The sequence below is a fragment of the Bidens hawaiensis genome, unplaced genomic scaffold, assembly GCF_021521415.1.
Source record: "Bidens hawaiensis isolate Kalapana, Puna unplaced genomic scaffold, B.hawaiensis_p1.1 tig00004192_1, whole genome shotgun sequence".
Taxonomy (NCBI): Eukaryota; Viridiplantae; Streptophyta; class Magnoliopsida; order Asterales; family Asteraceae; genus Bidens; species Bidens hawaiensis.
The window spans coordinates 620832-633914 of record NW_027491249.1 but is presented as its reverse complement, the minus strand read 5'-3'; the positions used below and the strand labels follow the sequence as shown (position 1 = coordinate 633914).

Here is a 13083-nt window from a genome sequence, read left to right as displayed (position 1 = left end):
ATGTGACTAATAGTAATAGCATAAGTTCATTAGCTTTTTAAGGTGTGTAAAATATAGTTGTAGCCAGTGTTGTAGTAATCGCTAGTCGATAGTCGGACGGTGGGGTGAGGACTAGCGATTAATCGGGATTCGTCGGATCGGACTTTAATGTATATTTTTCAGTTTTATATATACACGCACACATTTTATATGTAATTTTCAATTTTATGCATACACAAACATATTTTGGCCGGAAATTGGCTTGAATCTCGTTGGAAACCGCTAGTTTTTGCTCCAATTTCGCAGAAACCGCTGATTTTGGTCGGAATCTCGCCGAAAACCGCCGATTTTGGCCGGATTTGACCATTGACCGACTAATTAGCCGACTAACCCAAAATTAATCAGTGAAATAGGGACTAGCGATTAATCCGGGATTAATCGGTGCCTAGTTGTGATGTTTGCAACACTGGTTATATCAATAATAATGGTAGTATATAATCTATTAGGTGTTTTTTATTGATAGTAGTTACGCAATATAAGAGCATTCTCAATCCATTTTTCAAATTCTGTGAGTGGGTTCTCCACTTTTTAAAGATTGTTAAAAGTGATTGTGAGAGTAGGAGAGAGAAAATATTATTGCTCACGGTTAAATTTGGAGAACCACATGTTCATTTATATAATTTTTTAATGTTTTTTGAAAGTGGTTGTGAGTGAAAGAGAGAGAAAAAATAATGATATAAGTATAAAAAAAGTATTCTTTAATTAAAAATGAAAAAAAAATGGTGTTTTTATTGTAATTATAAAAATGAAGATGGAGAATGGATTGAGAATGCTCTAAGGGCATATGTGCCGACTATGGACGTTTATTCAAGTGAAACCTATGTCATGAACATTTTTCACTCTGTGGTAGGGATGAGCAAATTCGATACCGGTACCGATTAGACCGAATCTGGTACCAAAGTTTTGAGCTTCGGGATCGGTATGGTAACGGTACCAGTATTTTTCGAATTTTTACCTTCATTACCGGTACCGTACCAGTACCGAACCGAATATTTCGGTACCGGTACCGATTTTATGATTTTCAGGATCGGTATTTTCGGTAACGGTACGGTACCGAGCTCATCCCTACTACTTTGCGATGGCTTCACAACAAATGCGTGAACTGTGTTTTCTTTTCATTTAACGTATCACATTAAATTGTAGCATTTTATGTAGTAATTAAGCGAATATAAAAATTGTAACAGGTTGCTAACTTCTTTTTAGCCTATTCAACTATTTTACCACGTGGTAGATGTGTTGGGGCGTTGGACATTAGGAGTGTTGTAATGGTTGGTGGTTGAGGGAGTTGATCGTGGGTTGGCGGCTAGGGCGTTGATGGGCTCCAAGTTGGAGACGGTTTAGCAGTTGATTAGTGAGTTGCATTGGTGCATGACTCGTAGAGTGGGTTAATCTTCAAAAATGAAAGTGAAAGAATAAGAACATTAAAACAGTTTTCTTATTTTATTTCTTAAACAAAACTTACAATATATAGAAAACCAAAACACAATATTAAATCAATAAAGAAGGCAATTAAAGGTTAGATTTAAAACATAACTTGCAATGGATTGTTGGCAATCAAAATTTGAGTTTTACTTCAATACCTTCTTCGGTGCCAGCCGAACCAACTCTTTACTGATTTTGGGTTTAATAGTTTGTGTGACATTCGTCAATTTCGGTTTAATGTTGTATCCGTTTAATGTAATTGTTTTTTTTTTTTTTGGATCTTCTTATTTTAATAAAGATGTTAGATTATTATCTATGTTAACTGATTTTTATCTTCATTGTATTTACGCGTGGCTTGATTAATTATTCAAAAATCGTTTAAAGTATATAACATGTGCATTTTGATCCCTAAACTATAGTTTTATCCATTCTTGATCCTCAACCAAACCCAAGGGACCCTATTGCAAATTAACTAAAACCTTCCCCCCCCCCTTTTCTTCCTCACCCCGTCACCACCGACGACCCCCCCCCCTTTCCATCTTTTTGATTCAATTAACCCAGGAATCACGGAATTGGACGCGCATATTCGTTTCTTGTTCAACGCGAAATCAAACATTATAGAAAGTTTGTTAATTGACAGCTCGATCATATCAATTTCTTTAACTCTAGGGCCGCGGACTAAGCTGACCTTGTTAGCCTATAAATACTCAACCAAAACACAATTAACTTGTACCTCACACTCCCTAGCACTCTGCGAACCTAAGCCCCATCATAATTGCAGCGTTGAATCAATTCTTAGACTCGTTTGATCTCACCCTTTGGCCGAAACCCTAGCTCGTCGTTCTCATACCATCCGTAACCATTTCAGGTAAATAGTATATGGGTTAGGGTCGGATTTTAATGGTTATTAAAATCCCTCTGTCAATTTTAAGCATTTCATAGATAAGCCATACAAGGTAGGGGTTCTGCCCGATTATTTTATTATATTTGGCTTAGACCATAGTCAGGGGTATAGTCTATACCTTGATCAGATAATAAGTGAAATATAACTTTCATAAGATAAGGTTATGAATAAAATATTATTCTTTATTATAAAGATATTTCTTATGAATGAAGAAATGGGATATATATATATATATACGTTTCTTCATGATGAAGAAACGTAGTATATGAATGTTTTATAAATGAAATGAATATCAAGGTTAAGGTTATGCAAATAGACTTAAGGTGTATAGCTAGATTGTAGATCTAGTTATTTATAAAATATTATTCTCGTACTATAGGTCCGAGATAAACAGCAAGCATTTCTGAGTGAGATACATTGATATCACAAAAGGTGAATACGCCCAAACCTTTTTATAGTGTGAAATGTTTTATGACGTGAATACGTCTATGTACTGTATATTTTGAAAAGATATTACTCTTTAAAACTATGGACTGTTATCCATATGTAAAAGAGTTGTGGAAATATTTGCATGAGGGTTGGTTCAAATCCTCTAAAACGTTTTGATACAAGATAGTACTAAACACTCAGGCTAAATACACATGTGTCTGGATCCATACATAAATGTTTTGTAGTGGGCACACTACAAACATACTGACCATATGGCAAGTGACTATCTCTATGGCGAGTGAAGTCCGATTATGTGGTCTATTGGTATTTTTAGTTCCGATGAGATGGGATGAGACCCACTGAGTCGTTGACTGCTATTGGTGTTGTGTCATAACGAATATGATTTGTATATGATTATGTATGATGAATTATGAAAACCTTTTTGTTGAGTCAGCGTTATTCACCAGCACATAGCTGACGTATTTTCCCCACATTTCAGGGAAATAGTAAATGTTAGAACAGACAAGCAAGACAAATAAGAAGATTGAGGACATAGTCATTAGAGGTGATCTGATGACTCAGATATTTAAAATACTGTGAAGAATCATATTTTAAAATGACATGTATTTTAAAACGGGTATTAAATTCCCGAGATTTCAATATAATGATATTTTATTCAAAAGACTTATGCTAAAAGAACATAACTTTGATATATTTATAAAACAGGTACCTACTATTGGTCATACGCCTAGGCCCTAGGGCGGGGTGTGACATCCGCCCTGCTTGGCGTGGACTATTTACAATGGATCCACCTAGATTCGAATTAATGAGTTTGATGAACCATTGTGAATCGTGACGGTGGTTCGTCATAACCACCACCATACTTGCGGATGGCGAGTGCCAGCATATCTTCTGGCTCCATATCTTTTCTACTAGGTTTGGAGGGGCCCGTGAATTTTACACGCTGAAAGTCCTTTACTTGCGGCGAATAATTTTGATGAACCATTCCGAATCGTGACGGTGCAGGTTCCTCATGATGACCATAATCCTTTACGCGTGGCGAATAATTTTGATGAACCATTGCGGATGGTGTTGGCGCTTCATCATGACCACTATAACAGTTGGGGGCGAATGCCTCCATTTCTTTTCTATCGGGTACGCCCCTGGGTTCCATTAACTTTCCACGCGGAAGGTCCCTTACGTTTGTTTGTGGATAATATACGATTTTGATGAACCATCGCGGTTCGTGATGGCGCCTCCTTACGACCATTATAATAGTCAAGGGCGGTTCCCCACTTTTCTCTTCTACTAGGTACACCCATGGGTCCTATCTTACTAACATGAAAGTCCCTTTCGATTGGTTTTTGATAATTTGCAATATTTGCAAAGTATCCACCCAGGTTCGAATAATTTTGATGAACCACCGCAGATAGTGAAGGTGGTTTGGCATCAACACTATAATAGTTAAAGTAGCCAGTTGTAGAGTTGTTGCGCACTACAGCATCAAGACCTGGTGCTTGAGCATAGGTTTGACCTGGCCAATGATCACCGCTCCCAATAGGCGAGTTCCCAACTTTTTGAAAAGCCGAGCAAGACGGAGCTTTAACGTATGCTTTATAACCCACCGCGCGTTTATCGTCGGTCGGGAACTGAGATTCATCGTCACTATTGTCCGTGGATGATACATCTTGATCATAATACATTTTTGTTGAGTGGTAAAAGAATAGTTTACATGAATATGGGTTGGTGTTTAAGCAAATGCAAGAGATGCTGTAGTCCACCAAGTCAATGTCAATAGTCAACAATTTTTTCTCTTTTTTTAGAATCGCATTGATACTCAATGGTATACCAATAGTTAGCCACACATTTGGCATACCATTCCAATAATTATTTAGTAAAGCATCAAGTTCCCATCGGAGGTAAACATATGACTAATAATAATAGCATAAGTCACTAATAGAAAATACACCTTTAATACGCGTCATTAAAGGAGGTAGATGACACGTAGAAGCGTATCAAGGAATGCCATGTCATAAAAGAAAAATGACATGCATTTGTGTGTCAACTGTTTATGACATGCATTTATGTCACTCTTTTACGACACACAATGTGTGTCAAGAAAACCTCTGTCATAATTAAGATGACCTACATTTGTGTGTCATAAATGCGTGTCATGATTTTAGCCGTTTTAAAAATATATATATTTCTTTTTGTAGAATTACCATTTTTCACATTAAATGACAATTAATAATCATAATACAAAATAAAATACATATGTAGCAAAGCAATCCATTTCATAACATAATAACAAACATTACAAAGTTAACAATATTTTTTCCTAAATTAAAGTTTCAATACAAAATTTCACCGCCAAATTACGTTTGCAACAAAAGTCGACCAATCTTCACGAATTCCTACAACAAATAAAGTAATTTTAGATTAAAAAAAAACCAATCTTAACTCTATATATATTACTAGTAATTATCATAACTAGTAACTAGTGTTATACATTATTTCAATTATATTACATGTATGTACCTTGTCCAGAAGAGAATTTTAGGAGCCACACACCAACTGGCCTCATGTGTTTAAATTGAATTGTGCCTATCTGTGAATAATATTATAACTGTTAGTTTACAATGACAACAAGTGGTTCCAAATGATATTATAATACACATCACCTGATAAGCAAAGAGATGTGAGCTCTTGAACCTGTAGGACTAACCAGTCACCAGATATGTGGTTACATACCGGGTCCTTCTCAATGAGATGTCATAAAGGGGCCACTGCAAGATGTCTCGAAGTTGGCTATTGCAAAGGTGAAAATTTTCAGAACCATAAAAATGCATTATAAACGTACTTTAAAAGTTGTTATCAATAATTACCTGTCTTGATGAAAGAGTTGACAGGAGGATTTTCACATGAAAATGAACTGTAACTGCTAGGGAGCAAAGAAGATAAGCTGTGTAAAACGAACACTCCTGTCGAATTAACAAAACAATACATTAATAAAAAGTCTAAACAAATAGTCTGTAAATGAAAAATAAAAAATCAAAAACAAATAGTCTGTAAATGAAAAGTAAGGTTACTTACTGAAGAAATCGAACCGAGCTTAAATGAGCTCCAGCTTTTATTGTGGCTCAATTAACAAATTTATTAATTGAATGCATCTACATCCATTCATTTATGTTAGTAAATGTTTGTTTATAGCATTCGTTCATTAACTTTCATTTATGTTCGTTAGTTTATTGTTTAAGTTCATCCGTTTATATATTTCTTTGCTTATGTTCGCTTATATTCATGACCCCTTTGTTTATCCTATTAACGAACGGACATAAACACGTTCATTTTCTTAATAAATGAAAACCAAAAATCGTTTAATTGTTCACATTCGATCGATTGTTCAGTTAAAGTTAAGCGAACGACCACAAACATGCCCCGTTCGTGTTCGTTAGGTTTGTTTACAAGTCTACCTAAATCAATTTATTAAACAGTTATGTCCATACTTAGGTCAAAAATACTACTTTTCTACTCACACAACTATTTCATGTGTTACATATATATACCTAAACATACAACTTTCTCATGTTATGTAAAAAAATGAAAAAAAAATACTACATTTTTATTACCATGGTGAAGTATCCCTGCTTTTCAGCCTATTATTTCTTTCATCCACACTGCAACAAAAAAAGTCAAACAAGTATTCGTTATATTAGAAAAGAATGAGGTTCTAGAAACTATTTAAAAGGAGTAACTCACTTGTATTAAAGATGAATGTTAATGCACCGAAAGTTATCTAAGCATCGCGTTATTGTAACACCGCCGTAAATAACCTGATCCTGCTCCACGTCTATTGGATCATAGAAGTACACCATCGTCTGTCAAAATTTAAAATATATTTAGTAATTGATACAAAAACAATATATAAACTAAGCGGCCATTTTGACCCATTTACTTATGAACGGGCCGATTTGGCATATACCTGTTGCCAATGTGTAGGAGGATCCTCAGGTGCAGTGGAAAGTACAAGTGCATCATCTGGACTGGCTCGTTTCCTCCGATAACTACCAGAAGTCTTTGTTTCAGTTGACTGTTCAACAGTTATAAGCGCTCGGTTATTATTAGGGGTCCACCAAACTTAACATCAAACCAAAATGCAAACCCATGGAAAGGAGCTGAAATAAAATAATATTAATATTCAAACAACTGTCAGATTAAGTTATCACAATATAAGCAAAGGACTTTACCTCCAATCATAGATTGAAACTTAAAGTTTGATGTCACTGATTCTGCTTCTTTTTCTGTGACTGCATAGCAATCCACATGCTTTACCTGTTTCCACTGAAAACAAAATTTATAATATATGAAAATAACATTAGTTTCTAGAATTGAAAATAGGTACCAAATGCGGCCATGTAAGAACATTTTCTCCACTGATCGTCTCTACAGATGGCACCTCAAAGGCGCAACATTTTGCTACTTGCATTATTGGAGACACTGCAATATATATGAAATTATTAATATTACACATACATGATGTTGGTAAATTAAACTCATATTATCTTTTTAACTCACTGTAAATCCCATAGACATTCCGCCAGAAATCAACACTTTCTGCAATCGGTCGCGATTTGTAACAGGGGCCATGTATAGCTGCAGAAATACAAGTAAAAAGTATTAAATTTCATATTGTTTAAAAGTTGTAAATGTTGACAATTAGGGATGAGCGTTTTCGGTACGGGTACCTATTGGTACCGGTACCGAATTCGGTACCGGTATGGTACCGTCAGTACTGAATCGGTACCAAGTTTTGAGTTTTCGGTATCGGTATGGTATCAGTACGGTTCGGTACGGGCTCGGTATTTCCCGAATTTTTCACGAAATACCGGTACCGGTACCAACTATTTCCGAATTTCGGGATCGGGATTTTCGGGATCGGTACCAGTACCATCCGGAGCTCATCCCTATTGACATCATTAACAGCATTATACCAAACTGCTAGAAGCGGCAAGACATACATGATTCGCAATATTGAGATAATTCCTGTACCACAGCCAAAATTTAAAACAACCTATAATACAAGCAATTAAAAAAAAATCATATATTAAAATGAGCAAATGAAAGAAGCTAAAACTACAACGAATATAAACTAATCACACCACAAACAAGTTCTCAATTTCAAATACCTTAAATATTGATACTGAAAATGTAACACCCCGGCTAAAGCGGAAACGCCCGAGTGTAACATACAGATTGCTCAAACACACGTGACACTATTAGGTGACCATAATAACATTATTTCATTTAAATCTTCATGTAACACAAGTTTATCAAATAATACAAGTTGTAACAAATAAATAAACAAATGCTAGGTTGTTCTTTGAATATCCTATAAGCATGCTATGTGTCTTCTAACTTTCATCCTCGTATCTTTACACCTGTAACATATGTATAAAATAAAGTCAGCTATAAATAGCCAGTGAGTTTCCACAGTTTAAGTACGTACGTAAAAACCATACAATTCATGGACAAGTGATAAACGAACAAGTAAGTCCTTTACAGTTGGTAACAACCAACGTACTTGGGTAATCGCGCAAGTAAGGTCCTTTCCAATTGGTAACAACCAACGTACTTGGATAATGAGGCCCTTTTCCACTCGATACAAATGGACCGGAGTGCAAAGGGAGGCGTATGATCATACTTAATGAGGCTTCACAATCGTGCAAGTAATATTCGTGCAAGTAGCACACAAGTCCATATATGAATTGTAGTTTGTAATAGAAGAAACAATGCTTGAATTTTTATAAGGATACATATGCTACCCCAAAACATTAAAACTTTAAAAAGGGGTGGTGAAAAACTCACCTTGAAATCGAAGACAAACTTGTAATAAAAGCCGAAAGCACAATAACGAAACCGAAGCAACCGAAAGTGCGTTAAAGAATCCGAAACGATTGAACTTCTCGAACTATAAAATAAAATCGCATATTTAAAGACTATCTAACGGGATTATTAAAGTTAATTATTGTCCAATTTTATTGGAAATATATATTGTTTTATTTAGCTTTTATTATTTTAAGGCATGAATTTATTTAATATTATTTTTAGGCTTTAACGGAATTTTAACGAACTAAGAATTATTTTAATATTATGATCTTAACACTAATATGTGAGTTAAAATGTACGGATTTTAAACGAGAAATTTATCTAGTACAATTATTTTAGCGTTTATAAATATCTAACGAAAAGGAATATAAAGTTGATGCAATAAGCTAACGGTTTATAAACTAACTTTAACGGTTTAAAAATATTTTCAGCTAACAAATTGAATTATAGTTTACCAAATTATCTTTACCGAATCAAAGTTTAACGGATTAAAAATAACGAATTAAACTCAAAAGAATTATGGTTAACGAAATAAAGTTAACAAACCAATTAATCTTAACGGATTAATGATTAATGAAATATAAGCTTAACAAATTTTAAGGTTAATGAATTGAATCTAACGTAACGGAATCTAAACGAGAAATTTATCGTTTTAACGAGTTTGGAAGTTGGTTTTTACATGGAAAATGGTGAGATAAAACTTATACTTATTTATAAAAAAAAAATATTGTTTAGTTTAAAAGTGGTTTTATTGATTTAAAATGATTTTTAAATACATAAATCATTTAATTAATATAACTAAACAAGCTGTTAAAAGAAAATACAAAAAAAATATAAAAACGCTTGACCCGGGTTTCGAACCCGGGTCCTTATGTCCATAAGCACACACAGTAACCAACTGCTCCAGCTTGTATGCTTGAACTTGGAACAGAAACAAAAATTTATATATTTTAACATGAAGTTCATCTTCTTCCCATAGAAACCCTAAATTTCAATTCTCCTAATTAGTTCCATATTAGTTTAATTAAGGTTGGGGGTTTTAATTAACGTTGAACAATGAAACAAAACTAACTAACTATTACCTGTAAGTATTTTAGGTTGACGGCGACAGCGGATGGCCGGAAAAACGGACTGTAAGGAATCAATGGCGTATTATAGAGTGTTTGTTAGATCAATTGATGGTTGTGGACGAGTTTAGCTTTAGTTAAGGGTCCTATTTATACTAGTAAATGGGAGCGTAGGCTCGTTAATGGTATTAATTTGATTAACCCGAATTCCGGCGAATGACACGGGAATTAAACCGCAATTATAGAGTGTTATAGTATAATTAATATATTAGTTATCATATAATATCGAGGTTTAAAGTCGTTCGGCTAATTTAGCGGGTCAAAGAGGCGAAGATTGAGGTGTTTGGAGGTTGGCCGGAACCGATTTCCGGTGGCCAGAAAGCCGGGCCGGAAAAACGGGTAGGGGGGAGGGTTGGGTGGCTGGGTTTTTAATAAATAATATATTTTGAATTCCAATGTTACACATTAGGCCCTTGTACTTTTCAAGACTCTTAAAAACATAGAGTAAACTAATCTTTCAAAATGAACCTTGAACTTTAAAATGTCTTATAAATGTAACATAGGTTTATAACTTAGAAAATTTTGAAACTATACTCTTATAGTTCGCGAGTCGGTTGAATAGAAACGTTAACTCTCGAAGTTTTAATAATTGACCGCAAATAAAAAGAATGCTCGAGCGATTAACTTCAATCGTCGGGACTATTTATTAATGATAAATATTAATAAATAAAAATACATCGAAACGAATTTGAGATATATATATATATATATATTAAAATTGCAAATGAACAAATTGCATTACAAACTGGTTGATTTTCTGTAACATTTGTTACTTTTCAAACCCGAATACCCAACCCATTTCAAATTTTTGGTTTTTGTTTACAAATATATATATATATATATATATATATATATATATATATATATATATATTTGTAAACAAAAACCAAAAATTTGAAATGGGTTGGGTATTCGGGTTTGAAAAGTAACAAATGTTACAGAAAATCAACCAGTTTGTAATGCAATTTGTTCATTTGCAATTTTACAGAGCATTTGTGCATTACACATTGCAAATCAGAGATGGACATAAGATACGCTCTAATTCATCAATTCAAATTGTGATTTCTAGTCTAAAAACACAAACCTAGGGTTTCAAAATTGCAATCATTGAATACATAGGCTCCAATTCGCGGATTCAAACTAAAGTTCCGGCAAATTAGGTACAACTACAGGAAAACGTGTTCTAATTCGATTTCCAGTTCCAAAACACAAAACCTAGGGTTTCAAAATTACAATTACTGAAAGATTAATCAAAATTGAAGACGGAAACACAAAACCTAACCGAATTTATGCACCAATTTTTAGCTTAATCAAAATTGAAGACGGAAATTGATCTGTTGATGCATCAGTAGATCTGTAATTGCGAATCTGAGCCGTAATCGTGAAAAAAGACAAAGACGCCATGCATCAGCAGATCCGTAAAGCCAATTTATGTACCAATTTAACACAACAAGTAAAAGATTATACCGTAATAGCGAGCAATCCGAGCCGTAATCATCAATTAGATGCAGATCCGTAAATCCAGAGCCCTAGAAATCATCAATTGGACTTATGAGATGAGAGAGGTCAAATGATGAGAGGTGGAATTAGGTTACTGCCATGGAAGATGTGCTTAGAATTAGGTTACTGCCATGAGAATTGAAAGGTGTACGATGAGATGAAAGTGGGTTTTGTAACAAGCCCTATAAATTAAAAAGTGACACTTAAACATGGCATACACTCAAAAGTGTATTCAATGTTTTTTTTAACCTTTAATGACATTAAAACAATTACACGTAAAATGCTTGTCATCGTTTCTTCAAGTTTTAATAAAAGATGACATATTTTAGTGATACGTGGTTTTTACCTGTTATAAAATGACTATATGTCATAATTGGCGTGTCATTAAAGGTATATTTTTTAGTAGTGAGTTCATTAAGTTTTTAAGGTATGCACGTAAAATCTGTCTGTCTTTGCTAATAAAAAAAAATAATTTAGGACACATGTCAATTTAACGTATCACATTAAATTGTCGCATTTTATGTACTAAGTGAATATAAAAAATGTAACATGTTAACTTTTTATTAGCCTTTTAAACTATTTTATCACATCGTTGATGCGTTGGGCATTATGAGTGTTGTGATAGGTGAAGTAATTCTCGGCTCGGAAAATCCAATCGAGAGGGTTCGAGCCATCAATGGTTGGTGGTTTGTGGGAGTTGATCGTGGGGTGGCGGCTGGTGTTGATTTCTGTACCCGGGGCGTGGGACGGGTCATCGGTTGATTAGTGAGTTGCATCTGTTGTTGCATCGGTGACTCATAAAGTGGGTTAGTGTCTAAGAACAACATAGAAGGAATAAGAACGCTAAAACAGTTTTCTTATTTTATTTCTCAAACAAAACGTACAATATATAGAAAACCAAAACATGATACTAATTGATAAGGAAGGAAATTAAAGATTAGTTGGAGTAATTTGGGCTTGATTGCTTGCCAGTGCTTTCTGGATATATTTCTTTGCCAACTCATCCACATCTATATATATATGCGCTGATAAGATGTTGGAGTATCAATGGACTCATCTTTATTCGAATGATTATGATTATTATGAACCATCGCGAATCGTGACGGTGCTTTCTCATGACCACTATAATAGTTGTTGAAGTTGGTTATAGAGGCGTTACCGCGAACTACATCATCAAGATCCGGTGCTTGAGCATGGGTTCCACGGTTCACACTAAGCTGACTAAGCTCATTAAGTGATTTCCAAACATTTTTAAAAGCAGAGTAAGATGGAGCTTTAATGTTACTCATGTAATATTCCACCCTGCGTTGATCAGATTCGTCGTTCCTATTCGCCGTTGATGATAACATGAAGGGAGGAGCTTGGGTTGCATAATCACTGGAATGGGTTGAAGTTTTAAACACAGGCTAGAAATAGTGTAGGGAGTCAATGGCATCAATACTCTAAAGCCTTCTAATTTTAAATTCATTTTTTAACATTCGTTGATATTATTAGTTGGTTTTGTGATTTGTTTATAACTAATTAACCCTCTTGGCTTTGTTGGTTTTATGTAGCGGTGTCAACGGTTTGGTTTAAAATCATAAAACTGTTCACCGTTTTCATTTTAAGGTGTTTTCTTTAGACTTTCGGTGGGTCGGTTTTAAAAGTTTGAAACCATAGTAAATGGTTTGGTCTACGGTTCTCGTTTAAAACCGGCCGACGAAACGACCTTAAAGTTTAAGCATATTTTTGTTTTGATTATTTTATTTTATATTTCTATCTATTTATAATGTTTTA

The 13083-nt window shown here is 34.4% G+C and overlaps 1 pseudogene; it reads right to left on the bottom strand.

Annotated features, from left to right (window-relative positions):
* Nucleotides 1-6558: 6558 nt before the first annotated feature.
* LOC143625680 (putative protein arginine N-methyltransferase 6) lies at nt 6559-12596 on the bottom strand (annotated as a pseudogene).
* Between the last annotated feature and the right edge of the window lie 487 nt (nt 12597-13083).